The following is a 12,619-nucleotide window of genomic DNA, read 5'->3' on the forward strand; positions in this document are numbered from 1 at the left end:
CTTACTCAAATGACTCATATGAGCAGTCTCTCAAAGTTCTTGTGTTCCTTCCTTATAATCCTTTTGTAGGTTCCAGTAGGCTTGTAGACACCGCTGTTTGCAGCTCTCTCTCATCAACTTCCCTGTGAAAACCACAAAGCAAGCAGGCTGAGAAACCGAACTAAGTAATACAGCACCTACACAGCACAATACATTTCACTGCCAGTATGGTTGTGGAGATGGATTTTATTCCAGTAGATTTTATTATGATTAAATTTGTTTATACTCAGAATGACTCATTCAAGTCAGAAAAGTGAGCTTACCTATGTATGTTCATCAGTGTGAACTGTGGGCCTGCATCTGGCAGGTTCCATTTTAGTCACAGCACAGTCTCAAACACTGATGCAGATGTTCATCTGTCAATCTTGATCTCATCGGAGTTTTCAGGTGTTTCATGTGTGAAAAGGTTTGCTCGCAGATATACGTGCTGCCAAAAAGTGTAAACATCTTCATTGCGTGTTTTTTTATGTTAGGGTACGTGTCGTTTGGGAGGGCGGCATAGAAGTCAATGAGACTGTTAGGCTTGAATGCGTCTTTCAGAACATCACAGTTCTGTAACTCGGCCAACTCAAACTGATAAGAAGGCTGGGCTTCATCGATGTCGGCAAGAAAGGGGTTCTGGAAAAGACGGATTTCTTTTGCATTAACATGTAGTTGCCGGAATCACACACCGAACTCCGCCTTCAGCATTTCCAGTGCTTCCACACACTTTTCAGCTGGGAACGGGACCGCTGGGTTCTCTGCAGAGAGGTTTTGGGTAGCAGGGAGATGGATGAAGTTGTGATTTTTCACTTGTTCCAAAAGCAGCGCAAGTTTCACCTCAAATGCTTTTATGTGAGAATACATGTCGCAAATGAGTTTCCCCTGGCCTTGTAGCTGCAAGTTAAGGCTGTTCAGAATTTCTGTCACGTCTGTTAAAAATGCGAGGTGCCATTTCCATTCTGGGTCGATCAGCTCTGGGACCGTTTTATCTTTTGAATGAAGAAATGCGTTAATTTCGGGTAGCAGCTCGTAAAAACGCCTCAAAAACTCTGCCCCGGCTCAACCATCGGACCTCTGTGTAGTACAGCACATCGCCGTGCGCAGACTCCAGTTCAGACAGGAATTGTTGGAACTGCCTGTGTTTAAGTCCCTTTACTCTGATGAAGTTTATGCATGACACCACAACCTTCATGACAGAATCCCACTTCAACACTTGGCAGCACAGTGCTTGCTGGTGAATTAGGCAGTGGACTTGTAGTGGGGCGGTGAGACCCCGTTCTTCCATCTCCCGGTTCATGCGTCCTATTAGACCCCGAGATGCGCCCACCATACTAGGAGCCCCGTCAGTCGTGATGCTGGCAAGCTTTGACCAGTCTAGGTCCAACTCTTCCATGGTTTGGCATACTTTGCCGAAAATATCCTCCCCCGTTGTAGTCCCTTTGAGACTTTGGAGGGCTGCCAGCTCCTCGCACATCTCAAAGTTTGCGCTAACTCCACGAATAAAAATGAGCAGCTGCGCTGTGTCTTGCACGTCCGTGCTCTCATCCAGTGCTAATGAAAAAAAGTCAAATTCTTTCATCTTCTGCTGCAGCTGGGCATATACATTACCCCCGATTTCTTCAATGCGTCTGGTGATTGTACTCGCCGACAGACTCACAGCATTAAAGACATCTTTCTTCTCGGGACACACCTCTTCCGCGACAGCATTCAAACATTTCTTGACAAACTCTCCATCAGTGAAAGGTTTACCGCTGCTTGCTATCAGTTGAGCAACCCGAAAGCTGGCCCGAACGGATGACTGGTTCAGCTGAGCTTGGCGTACAAATGTATTCTGCTGAGCTAACAGTCCACTTTTTAGCTTTGAGAGTTTGTCTGCTCGCATTTGGCCTTGCAAGTTATCATACTTGTCTTTGTAACGGGATTCATAGTGTCGGCGCAGATTGTATTCTTTGAATACCGCCACCGCCTCTTGACAGATGAGACAAACAGCCTTTTCTTTGCATTGAACAAAAAAATAATCGTTTGCCCACTGCAGGTTAAATACCCTGCATTCTGAATCAATTTTTCTCTTACCTAACCTTTTCGCCATTGTTCCGTTCTATTTGACAGGGGCTAGTCTAGGATCATAATGCGTCTCTGGTATTGTTCAGGGGGCCGGGCCAAATGTGGAGGCGGGCCGTATCCGGCCCGCGGGCCTTAGTTTGGGGACCACTGCTCTAAAGACTTTTGATATGTTCAAATCCACATCTTTGAAGATATCTGCAAACAGATCCAATACTTTCCAAACATTGAGTCATTGGCCATCTGCGGTAAATCATCCAAGACAATGGTCCTTGTTAGCCTACCCAAAATAGACAAAGCTAACTTCCGAAAAACCGTCTTTACGAGCCCTTCAGATAAGGCGTTTTTCACCTGTGTTGAATACTCCCCTTTGACTGAGAAACTGGTGACGGGTGGTACAGATGGTTTACTGTGTGAGTGGTATCTCCACAACACCATGTCATGCAAACAGTCATTAGCAGGACATGTCAAACCCATCACCCACATTACCCTAAATCACAAAGATAATGTTTTCGTCACTTTATCTCAGGACAAGAATGTTCGTGTGTGGTCCGAAGACGATTTACTGCCTTTGCAAAGCATCCAGGTTCAAGGCATGAAAAATGGCTTCATCGCCAGTATGTGTTATAACACATACAACAATGAGTTAGTCCTGGCTAACACCAAAATAGGATCCCATCTTGGAAGAGGAACAGATGTTTTTCAACATGCATTAACATCCCATGACAAGCCCCTGTGCTGTGCGCTGTATCACAGCCTTTACAAACGGGTCGTCTCTGTTTGCCAAGATGGTGTGGTGACCGTGTGGGACATCTCAACAGGACAGGTCGCCTCACAGTTCAAGGTAACTCCAGATAAGCATGTGGGGCACACTGTCATTGCATTTGATGAACCGCAGCGCAAACTAATCAGTTTCTCAGGATAGGAAATTGAAATTCTGGAACTTTAACAACAGAACATTACTTTCCGTTCTTCCCTTTACCTTGCCAAATGAGGTGACAGGTATTGTCTGCTTGAACAATAGGGTGTATGTGTCGGTACTGAACTCAAACATCATTTATGACCTGCATATAGCGGGCTACGACAACAGGTCTTTTAGCCACCAGTATTTAAATGATATTTCCTCAATAACTGTTGACAAAGAAAGACTTATTACTGCCTCCAGCAATGGGAGTATTGTCATCTAGGATGCTGATCATGGCAAGGCGCTCAGCTGGATGACAGGACTGACAGGGAGTCAGCCCAATGAAACGAATCCTGAAAAATCGAGAAACAAGATAGACCATCTTGTGCGTCTGACAAAAAGGGAGGTCAGAGAGCAAACAGCCACACTGCTGACTTCTGCAGATGGCTACATATGTGCCTGCCCAGGCGGAAAAAAAATGTACTTTTTTGTATTTAAAATATACTGACATTTTCAATAGTACACTGCAAATATACTATCAAAGAATTGTACTTTCTGTAAATATATAAAAAGTATACAAAAGTTACGCTTTCACCTAATTTCAAAATTCAACTTTTAACACACTTTAAAATAATTGCACTGTAGTATACTTTCAAGAAATATATTATTAAAAAAATATACTTTAAGTTAAAGTTCTGTGCAATTACTTAAATATACTTCTTTGAACTTTGTTTTCAAACATTTTTTTATATTTCAAAATGTATGCTCTAAATTACCATTGAAACAAATGCACCGGATGCACATTTTTAAACTATTTTGATATCTTGCCGTTTTAGTACATCTTATTCATGCTTATATTTCAGTACATTATGTGTATATTTCTTGAGGAAAATGTTAATTATTATTGATTATGTGTATTAGAAGAATGATGCACCGAAAGCCCCTTTATAACCTTTCCAATTGTTTAAATTATCAAAATTGTATAAAGTACACATACAGCTGCACTCATAATCATTCAATAATATTTTTAAGTAAAATGTAGCTGAATTGTATGAAATCAAAAGTTTATGTTATTTTAGAAGTATTTGTTTTACGTAGACGGATATGGTTCTTTTGACAATTATATTTGAGAGGTTGGTGAATTTAGGTTAGCACGTGTCCGAGGATGCTGAATGGCCTGCTATGTGAGTTAGCACGGCTTTGGCGGCGGTTAGCATAGTTAGCCATGTGGCTATAGTCACATCGTGGTTCGCTAGCACTTGCTATCTGGCTCAGCACTAGCTAGAAACACCGCGTGAAAGGTAACAACGCTGGTTGTCGTGCACTGCGGGGCTTGTCGCAACCCGCGCCTGATACTATGCTTCGTTTCACGATGCCCCGAGGCGGAACGCCCTTCTGCTGCTAATGGTTATGTAGGCTATAGCCGGTTATGCTAATGCCGCTCAGGCTGCGTCATTTGCTAACACAGGCTACCTACATCTTAACCGGCTGCACCTGCTGCTCGAGTTCGGCACGAGCTAAACTGCAGGTTTACACAGTTGGTTGACATTACAGTATAAGTGGCTCGTTATACTGCGGTGGCCTGAAAAAATAAATCCGATTTATTGCCAATTAATGTTATGGTTTCATATGCAGGGAATGTGATTTGGTGTATTGACAACGAAATATGGAATAATATACAATAAAATATGTACAATGCAAGATCAGGCAGACGCACCTCTGCAGCTGGTTATTTGTCATTCTGGTTGAAAACTAACCTTGTAATATTTTCCATTACTTTCAGGTACAACACTACAGGGTCGAATCAACAAAGTAGATCACGTCTTGTCCAGGCAACCTCTCAATGCAGGTGAGTAACATAACATATGATGGCATTGATAAGTTCTATATGAACTAAGCCATAGTTTTCTCCAGAAATGTTGGCTCAATCTTGACCTTGTTTTTTTTTCTCCTTTAGGTAGAATATGGGAATGTAAGGTGTGTGGAAAATCAGTAGGAAGTAGGTATGAACGGCTTAAGCATTGCAAGCTACAACAATAAAACATTTCTTTCACTGTTTTTTTCAGGTAAATGCAGAATTCATGCGTATAACCACTTTGGTCAAGCCACGTTCCTGGCACAGCTTGACAAATACACAGGCAACATAATGATGGTCGTCAGCAATAGAGGAGGAGCTGGAAGGAAGATCCGGCTCGTCATATTCATATGTGAATAATGTCTATCAATTCATAATAGGTAGGTAGAGATCTTCCAACTGTATATTGTGTTCCATTGGTTCTCTCATATACAGCACACCTTGGCTGGCAGCACAGTGACAGTTTAATCGATCACGCATGACCCTTTTTTCCCAGGAGCTGGCTGCCCTGGTGTTCACAAAGGAGGTCCATCCACTGGTCCACCCTGACTGGGAAGTCTGGGAAAGTGGGACCTCCTAAAAGACAACTGGACGTTGCCAAAGTGCAGGCCAATACAGGTAGGTAATTTGAGTCGTATGTAGACAATTTAAGGCTTCTGTGATTTATAAAGCAGCAGGATCACATGTTCGTGGTAAACACACCACCAGTGATGAAATATGTTTGACCTGCACTGGTAGGAATATTAGCATATCATATTGATATAGTTCCTCAAGTTAATCCTGATTTACTGTTCAAAAAATAATATTGGTTTAACAGGATTTCCTGTGTAGTCAAAATAGAAGAAAATGTTGTATGAATATGCTGTGACATCATCTCTCGTATCTTCTCTTAACAGACGCTGTTATTCAAGAGTCTCCGCAGACGAGTGCCTCGGCCGTGCGAGCGATCATCAGACGGAAGTGAATGAGCAGTTCAACCAAAAGAAAGGAACATAACGTGGATCATGTTTGTGTTTCTATTTAGTGAGCGAGAGTCTGCAGCGGTGCAATTCTTTTTGATGGTTCAGTGTTCTTCTGTGTTTTAATCTGAAACATGGTCATTCTGTTTTGTTTAGTAATACATGTACCATGTAAACTTAAATCAGAACATGTTTTGCTCTCTTAAGTATATTTTTCTTATATTTCTCAAATGCATTATATTACAATTATTTGAAAGTGTTTAAAGTTTTAATTTGCAAATTGTTAGATTTACGATGTTGGTACATTTTATATATTTGCAAATATTACAATTCTTGGCAGTGTATTTGCAATGTACTATTATAAATATAATATATTAAGAATATATTTAAATTTCAATAAAGTGTTTGATTACTATCTGGGAAGTTTATTCAGCATTTAGGATACTGGTAATACATTTATAATATTGTGATGTAAAAGTATGTAGTGTACAAAGTAATATAGCATAGTAATAAGAAAGTGTGCTTTCTTAGTAATTGGAATAAGCCAAAAGTATAACTTTTGGTATACTATTACCACAATATAAATATATTAATATTGTAATATTTACGTATTTGTAAAATACTCCTAATATATTTCAAATATACTTAAAACACAAAAAAGTATAATTTAAGTTGGCTATCAGCATGTATATTAATACATACACAGTCATATACTTAAATTGTACCAAGTATACTTTAAGTTGTTCCAATTTAGCACAAAAAAATATACTAAATACACTTCAAATTGTCCATAACTAGTATTTAATCACAACTAAAAATCTACTAAGTACAAAATAAGTTGTTCTAAAATAGCACTCTTTAAGTATACTGATGATTAGTAGGGCTTCAAGTATACTAGAGTATACTCAAGTATGCTAAGATTAAATATATTTAGCATATTTATTTTTCACCTGGGTGGTCTGCGAATATCTACGGAGGTTTGATAGCAAAGTTCAGGGCAGTGGATAAGGAAGGTGCCGTCATTACCACCATGTCGACTGACCTCAAAGAACAGATATTACTGACTGGGGATAGTACTGGCAAGATTTGTCAGTGGGACATTGCAAGTTTTGGGTTCAGAAAACAGACAAAGGAAGAGCCATTTGAGGATATAAATGGGTGCCGCGTGTCATTGGCTCAACCTCCTCTGTTGGGCTCCAGGCAATGTCACCTTACAGAGGTGGTGAGTGTTCAGTGTGACCACAGTTGTAAAATAATCATTACTGCGGGCTTGGACCACTACCTCCACCTATGGCACAACACAGGCTCCCACATAGGTGTCTTTGGGAAAGACAAATGGAGTGATTCGGATCTCCGCTTTCAGAAGAATGCTGACCAGGAGGAGGCAGCAGGATCAGCCACAACATTGACAAGAAACAATAAAAAGTCAATCGTCCCAAAGTCAACACGGTCCCCATCACCAATACCAAACTTTGATCATCTCTATGACAAAATTGACAATATATGCAACCAATTTGCAGAACTCAAAGACACACCATGTCCACCAAACACCTTGCCAGGCAAGCAGGAGACGAAGCAAACATCAGAGCATGTACGCTTTCCACCCATCCGTGATAGGGTTCAGGTCACCCATCATCAGACCCAGCTCAAGCCACAGCCGCCTCAGACCCCGCTCATCAGAGGTGGCGCGGACCTTAAACAAAGTTCTCCCCAAACATTAAATCAAACAAGGTCCAAATATGGACGTGTGCTCAAGATTCGGCAGGGAGACATGTTCAAAGACAGCGTCCTCACACCATGTCTACCAAACACCTTGCCAGGCAAGCAGGAGGCAAAGCAAACATCAGAGCATGTACGCTTTCCACCCATCCGTGATAGGGTTCAGGTCACACATCAGACCCAGCTGAAGCCACAGCCGCCTCAGACCCCACTCATCAGAGGTGGCGCTGACCTTAAAGAAAGTACTCCCCAGACATTAAACCGCACTACGTCCAAATATGACAGTGTGCTCAAGATTCGGCAGGGAGACACATTCAAAGACAGCGTCCTCACACCATATCCACCAAACACCTTGCCAGGCAAGCAGGAGACAAAGCAAACATCAGAGCATGTACGCTTTCCACCCATTCGTGATAGGGTTCAGGTCACACATCATCAGACCCGGCTCAAGCCACAGCTGCCTCAGACCCCGCTCATCAGAGGTGGCGCTGACCTTAAAGAAAGTTCTCCCCAGACATTAAACCGCACTACGTCCAAATATGACAGTGTGCTCAAGATTCGGCAGGGAAACACGTTCAAAGACAGCGTCCTCACACCATGTCCACCAAACACATTGCTAGGCAAGCAGGAGACGAAGCAAACATCAGAGCATGTACGCTTTCCACCCATCCGTGATAGGGTTCAGGTCACACATCATCAGACCCAGCTCAAGCCACAGCCGCAGACCTCAGACCCCGCTCATCAGAGGTGGCGCTGACCTTAAACAAAGTTCTCCCCAGACATTAAACCGTATTACGTCCAAATATGACAGTGCGCTTAAAAACAGTTTAAAACACGTGATGTGATTCAAATATGGACTGTTGCCGGTTTTTCTCTGGGTACTCCGAAAAATGTACATTTAAAAAAAAAAATAATGTAAATGTAAAAACAAATCTGCAACAAGCAACACCATTTTAAAACACGTGATGTGATTCAAATATGGACTGTTGCCGGTTTTTCTCCGAGTACTCCGAAAAATTTACATTTAAAAAAAAAAATGTAAATGTAAAAACAAATCTGCAACAAGCAACACCATTTTAAAACACGTGATGTGATTCAAATATATAAATAAATATTAATATTTCTCTACTTATCTGTGCTATACATGTAATTTCTGTATGATTCCAATCATTTCACGCATTTTTATGCGTAAAAGTATACAAAAGTTACGCTTTCACCTATTTTCAAAATTCTACTTTAAAAACACTTTAAAATAATTGTACTGTAGTATACTTTCAAGAAATATATTATAAGATACTTTAAGTGAAAGTTCTGTGCAATTACTTAAAACATTATTCAGTGCCGAGAAATACAATTGTATTGCAACATCTCCCATTTGTCTTGTTATGTTTCATGTTTTAAGTTTCAGTTCTGGTTCACGGTAAACATTTAAAAAATGTTAACACTCTAAAGTTATCTTTAGAATTACCTTAGCTAAATCCTGGAAAGTATTTCAACACGATTAAACTGCTTTCTTTAAGCAATAAGTAATTCTGTTGGTCCAATATAATTTACTTGGGTCAGATCAACTTAATTTATTTGGGTTAGTCCAACCTATTTTACTTGGGCCGGATTAAATTAATTAATTTGGGTTGGTCCAACTTAATTGACTATTGTATTTTTTACTAATGTAGAATTAGTCAAACCAACCCTATTACGTTGAGTTGGACACAACCCAAGTAAATTCGTTGAACCAACCCTAATAAATTAAGTTGATCCTACTCAAGTACTTTAAGTTGGATCAACATATATGTTTTATGCTTAAAGAAAGCATTTTAATCGTGTGGAAATCCTTTCCATGATTTTATTAAGTTTGTTGAAAGCGTCGTTTTTTTGAGTGACGTTGTAGCCAGCTAGGGAATGTTAACATCAACATGGCAAAAATAAATCTCCTGAGATGAGGTGAAACACAGACATCGGACCTCCATCTCTGTTTAACTGTATAATGAGACAACATGTCAGTGAGTTTTATAATAAACAATAATCAATTTGTAAGAAATTTTACCATTCAATTATGTAATAAACATCCAGAATCACCTGTCAATTCAATTGATTACTTTATTTATCACTTTTATCAAATAAAAGTAAGCACTATTGTTTTGTGAGATTGTATTTCTAAAATAGCAAGTTATAACAGACATAAGTATTACACAAAAAATATCACTTTTTGATTAATTCAATAAATTGATTCATATCCTTGTGATCCCTCCCACCTCAGTGCATTCCAAGTTTTCATGACCTTGTGCGTGGACTGTTTATGGGCCCTCCTTAGTGAGAGAGACAAAATGTAATCTGGTTCAATTAAAGAGTCTGAAAGAGTTTTCCAGAGTATAGGCTACACACAGAAAAATAATGGTTCTTAAATGGTTCTTTAATAGGCAGTGTGGTTCCACGAAGAACCATCACCTACTAAAGAACCATTTTATCTATTGGATGTTTCTACATGTTCGTCACATGGTTCTTTGGGATATTAAATGGTTCTTAATTCATGTTTGAGTTGTTAGATGGTGGGGGATGGTATAAATTAGAAAATAAAACTACCTTGCCATGATCTGGGTGTGGGGTAGTTAGCTGCCAGCTGATATATACACATACATATATATGTATATATATATATATATATATATATATATATATATATATATGTGTATATATACACATAAACACCTATACACACATATATATATATATATATATATATATATATATATATATATATATATATATATATATATATATAAAATAAAACTAGCGTTAGCTAGCTAACGTTAAATCGTTAGCCTAGATAGCGCGCAAAAATATATTTAACGTAAACTTATATATTTAAAATGTCAATAGCTGATTAACTAACACGGGTTAATGTTACTGTATGTCTAGATGTGAACTATCCAATTACTTTAGCTATCAACTATCCTTCATTAAAACTTTTTTTACCAATTAAAAAATAATGCCATTGCTACATGCGCAGTTAACTCAATGCAATGCTATGTTAGCTAACTGCATTGAAAACGCCACCATTTTGTGCATGCTGGTCAACGGAGTATTTCCAGTTGCCAAAAGCTAACCTTTAAAAATGCTCGGTTAGAGCTGCTTCGGACTCCATGTTTGACTGACAGCGGCCGGCAGCTGAGCTGTCTGGTGGGGTAAGACAGTAAATAAACGTGTGTTTGTAACTGTAGCTTGCAAGTTAAGGTCAGAAAGCTGTGTTAGCAACTGTTGAAGAGCAGTCATGACAATTTCAGGCACCGCTAGTGTTTTGGCTAACGGTAAAATAGCGATGTGAGTGAGTGGGCGAGCGAGAGAGAGGGAGCGGCGCTGTGGCTGCCGTTAGACAGAGCTGTGCTGATCCGCGCAGAGTTTAGTGAGCAGTAAAAACTAAAGGAAGCTGTATACTATCAGCCACATTTTGTGATTGTATCAATTATGTGGACCTTAAAGCAATGCCAAGTTCCTGAATGTTGTGTATATACACATTATTGAATGTAGTGACACAAATGAGCTTAAATGTATGTTTTTTTGACCAGCTGTGGAGGATGAAGCAGGACACTGTTTGAAGACTGTTTCTCAAGGAGAGCACAGGACATGTAACTTATACAGCAGACACTTATGTTCCAGCAGGCAAAAATAATGGATTTAATGTTAGTTGACCTTAAAATGTTGATGCTTGTATAGTCTATGATTTGTCATGTGTTGTAGTACAAACAAGTAGAAAGATAGCTGTAGACATTTTCTGATAATAGTATATTTTTATCACACAGTATCTGTCAATACAAAGTTCAAATGAACACCTGCTGCTAATGTCTGTGGCAACTGTATCTCTGCATTGAGAGTATGCAGAGGACTGTGTTTTTGTGGATAGAAAGTTAAATTGGATTTTTTAATTGAGCTTTTCATTTACTCAAGCATAATGGATTTTTTTTATGTCAAAATTGCCAGAAATAACTAATATAATTATAATTAATATTAATGCATAGATTGCATGAAATAGACCTGTTGCCTTTACTGTGCATGGACCGATCTTGCTGTCGTGTGTAGTCACCTCCAAAACAGGCCAGGAAAAACTCTGTCATAAGTGATGAATGATGGATGCTGCTCACCCAGACTTGAGCATAAGCTGTTCGTTTTCAATGTCTTGCGCAATACAGCAATAGGTTAAGCACTATAGTCATACAGTCACTAATGAATAATGTGGACATATGTTAAACATATAAGTTATATTTTTGCAGCTTCAATGTATTTTATTTTTTACATACTTATAGTCTTTCTTCTCAACAGGAAATGGCAAATCTATGGACAGTTGGCAAGGTCTCAATTTGGCTGGAACAGAATGGTCTCAAGGAATACCAGCAGACCTTCTTGGGTGAGCCTTTGAATGGAGACATCCTACCAATGTCCACAATGCACCACTAGGAGACCAACATATGAAAAACTTTTGAAACATCAACAACTATACCATAACAACAAGAGTGGATTTCTTATTGTGTGTGGACTAGAGAACTGTCCGAGAGAGTACTCCTCTGTGAAGTCTTTGAAAAACCATTTGAGAAAAAAAAACATAGGCGTCAAGGACAGGAATTGCAGTTGATCCCAGACTCTGACCCCTCTATCAGTGGAATAGTTGACTCTCCTGAATCCTTTGAAGAGACTAGTTCTGAATTCCCGTTTCACATAATATTGAACTTTACAGAGACTGTGAAAAAACAACTGGCCCTATTTTCTTTGAAGCTGCAGGAGAAACATGTTGTACAAAAAAAAGTGCAAACATTTGTTGTTAATGAAGTAGAGTCACTTTTCAAGTATTTCATTGAAAACTATAGGCAGATTTTTTCAAAATGTTTGCAGACTTTCAATGTTGATATTTCAAGTCCTCTACTTTCATTTGTCCAGGATGATGATTTGCTTGAATACTGTTTCAGTGCAGTCAATAGCACATATCAACTAGAGAGATACTGTGTTGAGAAATTGAACTTCATCGAACCTGTTCAATATATCTTGGGTGTAGACCCTTCTACTGGGAAGAATGACACATTTCAGTATATTCCATTGCTAAGAGTATTGGGT

The 12,619-nt window shown here is 39.3% G+C and overlaps 1 pseudogene; it reads left to right on the forward strand.

Moving 5' to 3' along the window:
- The first annotated feature begins 2,149 nt into the window (after positions 1-2,149).
- On the forward strand, positions 2,150-8,276 carry LOC137870599 (WD repeat-containing protein on Y chromosome-like; annotated as a pseudogene).
- Positions 8,277-12,619: the final 4,343 nt, after the last annotated feature.

Source organism: Cebidichthys violaceus, unplaced genomic scaffold, assembly GCF_023349555.1.
Source record: "Cebidichthys violaceus isolate CVI_PGR_0920_01 unplaced genomic scaffold, fCebVio1.0.p SCAF_13, whole genome shotgun sequence".
NCBI lineage: Eukaryota > Metazoa > Chordata > Actinopteri > Perciformes > Stichaeidae > Cebidichthys > Cebidichthys violaceus.